The sequence below is a fragment of the Pipistrellus kuhlii genome, unplaced genomic scaffold (assembly GCF_014108245.1).
Source record: "Pipistrellus kuhlii isolate mPipKuh1 unplaced genomic scaffold, mPipKuh1.p scaffold_m20_p_30, whole genome shotgun sequence".
Taxonomy (NCBI): Eukaryota; Metazoa; Chordata; class Mammalia; order Chiroptera; family Vespertilionidae; genus Pipistrellus; species Pipistrellus kuhlii.
The window spans coordinates 1,401,176-1,404,767 of record NW_023425530.1 but is presented as its reverse complement, the minus strand read 5'-3'; positions in this window follow the sequence as shown (position 1 = coordinate 1,404,767).

Below are 3,592 nucleotides of genomic sequence, written 5' to 3'. Positions count from 1 at the left end.
GGCGGAGACGATCGCTTGGGCAGCGGCCGGCGCGTGCTTATTGGGCTGCGCGCTGCCGCCGGATGTCCCACCTTCCTGCCGTCACCGGCGGGAGACAGGGTAGCTCAGAACCAGGTGCCGGGATAGAGGAGCGCAGAGACCAATGAGAAGAGGGGGGCTGGAGAGCACGCTAACGGGATTGGATAACGGGTAGAGCCCAGGGGCGTGACCCAGAGGCCTAATTGAAGGGAGAGGAGGTTATGAGAGGTGAAAGGGCACGGGGGGAAGGAGGGAAACCGAGGCGGTCAGAGCCCGGTGGAGAGCTGCCAGGCTTATGGGCGGGGCTTAGGGTAGAGGGGCGGGCCATGGGCCGCCATAGTAGGAGGGGTCTTATGTGGGAGGCAGGCCATTGGATACCACAGAAAAGAAGACCCAATCAATAGAGGCGGCGGGTTGTTTGATAGCCTCCACTCCCGGAGGCGGGGCTTAAAAGCGAGTTGCAGGCCGTTGGATGCCAAACAAGAAGTCTCTCCAGGTAGGGAGCGGCCATTGACTACCACAGAAGGCGTGGCTTAGGCATCTGTCCACCACTGGAGATCGTAAGAGAGGAAGTGCATAATAGGGAGTGCCTTGGCCTACCCCCCAGGGGGTGGGGCTTAGGAGAAGGAGCGGACCATGGAGGGGGTGTTCTTAGGTTAGACAGCCAGAAAATGCACAAAACACTTAGAAAAAGTTTATTGAACACCATGTGCTAGAGCTATAAAGTACCCAACCTATATTGATTCAGTCAAGAAAAATGTTTTGAGCACTACCTGGCCAAGTTACTTAATGGCTCTCTAAAAATAATTTTTTAATTGGTTTTTTTTCTTTTGTGTTTTGTTTTGTTTTTGTTTTTTTTACAGAGAGGAAGGGAGAGGGAGAGAGTCAGAAACATCCATGAGAGAGAAACATCAATCAGCTGCTTCCTGGACACTCCCTACTGGGAATGTGCCCGCAACCAAGGTACATGCCCTTGACTGAAATCGAACCTGGGACCCTTGAGTCCGCAAGCCAAAAAGCTCTATCCATTGAGCCAAACCAGTCATGGCTAAAAATCAATTTTTTTAATCTTTTTTTTTAAAGGCCATAGCTAGCAAAAAAAAAAAAATTAGAAGAATTAGGAGGAGGAGGAGGAGAAAGGAGGAGAAGAAGAAGTAGGAAAGGAGAAGAGGAAGAAGAGACCCATTTCGGGGTATGGAGTCTAAACCACCAGCAGCATAGCTTGGTAGGAAAGACATGACCAAACATCTTGGAGCTTGCAAGCATTTTTATGCATCAAGTAGGAAAAAGAGGAAAGAAAGATGTAAGCAGTTCGATGAAAGAACTTACATTAGTTGCTCAGCTGGCATGGCTCAGTAGTTGAGCCTTTACCTGTGAACAAGAGGTCACTGTTCAATCAATACTGGGCTTGATCCCCAGTGTGGGGCATACAGAAGGCAGCCGATCATTGATTCTCATTATTATGCTTTTATCTCCCTCTCCCTTCCTCTCTGAAAAACAATGGAAGTATGTTTAAAAAAAGAATTTACATTAGTTATAGACAAAGGGGTGGGAGAAAGTGAAGTGGAGCTAGGGGCTAGTTCTAGGGTTGACATAGCAGAGTACTTAAAGCTCATATTAAACACGAAGCAGAGGCTCCTAGAGTTCTAGGGGCTGTGCTCTCTTTTTAGCCAATCTGAGAAATAACTGCCTGGAAGTTAATTTAATAATTTAACAGACACTAAGGAGTGTGTGTAATCTTTTGTTTGTTTTGCACTGCAGTTGTTTTCTAATGAACCCCTTTTGTCTCTTCCTTCCACTCTCTGAACTGCTGTAATTTAATTTAAGACATCTCAGAATTTTCATTTGTTAAGAACTCCGAGTGAAAAAGCCAGAGTGTTGCCGAAACTGGTTTGGCTCAGTGGATAGAGCGTCAGCCTGTGGACTGAAAGGTCCTGGGTTCGATTCCAGTCAAGGGCATGTTCCTTGGTTGCGGGCATATTCCCAGTGGGAGGTGTGCAGGAGAACACTGATTGATGTTTCTCTTTTATTGATGTTTCTAGATCTCTATCTTTCTCCCTTCCTCTCTGTAAAAAAATCAATAAAATTATATTTTTTTAAAAAGTCCAAAGACGAAAAATAATTTTGAAAGGCATTGGGGATCAGAGGATCTTCAGCTGAAGGAGCTCAAGACTCCTCCTTGTACAAGGATTCATGCTTTTATTATAACACAAGTTTTCCCAAGGCAAGGTGGAAATATATACTTCAAATGGTAAGGTATCAAGAGGTACAGAAGCATTATCAGTTTGGGGAATAGCCTGCAGGTGTTCATGTGTTTGACCAACAGGAGGCAATAAAATCCCCTGAGCTGTCTGGCAGTTAACAATCCTATTCAGATTTGGGGGAAGTGCCCTTTAGCCATTTCCAAGAGGTAAATTACATATATGGCTCACCCTTGTTGTGCTGCCCAAGCTTCACCAACCTTTTAGTGAAACTCTTGTAATTGTCACATGCTGGAATTGGTTCTCGGCAATATATTATATTTAATTTCAGAGAGGAAGAGAGAAAGAGAAACATCATTGATGAGAGAGGATCATTAATAGGCTGCATTCTGCACGCCCCATGAACACACAGCCCAGGCATTTGCCTTGACCGGGAATCAAACCCTGACCTTCTAGTTCACAGGTCAATGCTCAACCACTGAGCCAAGCTGGCCAGGCCTCCAATGATTTTTAGAAATAGTGGAATGGAGGGGGAGAGACAGAAAGAGAGAAACATCAATGGAAGAGAAATACATCAGTTGGTTGCCCTCTGCACATTCCCTGACCAGGGCCAGGGATTGAGCTTGCTTGCAACTTAGGTACAGAGAATTTTAGGATTTATTTTACCTTCTTGGGAAAGTATTGGAGGGTTTTGATCACAAGGTATAAAGAATTACTTTAGCCTCACAAAATATCTTTGTGGATAGAAGCAAGTGCTGCACCCGAAGCTGGTAGGCTTCTGAAGCTGGCAGCCTATGTGTGTCTTCCTACCTAGAGTGAAAGGGACACCTTTGAGACCCCTTTTCAGGAACAGGCTCTGCTAGTGATGCATTGGGAACTGATGGACTGCTGGCTCCAGTTTACCTCTGCCCACAGTTCCTATTGTTCTTTACCTCCTGGCCAGCTTCCACACTGAGTATGATGCAGCTCACTTCCTCATCAACACAGCCTCATTGCTCAGCATACTGCAGCCTACATTGCCCCAGTTCTAAGGGGTTCATCTCTTTGACATCAATAAACACTGAGGGATAGGGATGGGGCTGGGACGTTGTTGGAACAAAGGGCTGTTGCATCTTTCCCTTCTCCAGATAAGTCTTCTATATCTTGAAATGTCCAAGAAGAAAGTAAATAGGAAAATGGGGCTCTCTGGATGCAGCCCTGCTAGGTTTCTTCGGATCAAGAAAGGCATGTGAGCCCTGGCTGAATAGCTTAGGTGGTTAGAGTGTCCTCCTAATACACCAAGGTTTGGGGTTCCATCCCACATCAGGGCATATATAAGAATCAACCAATGAATGCATCAATAAGTGGAATAACAAACTGATGCTTCTCTCTAA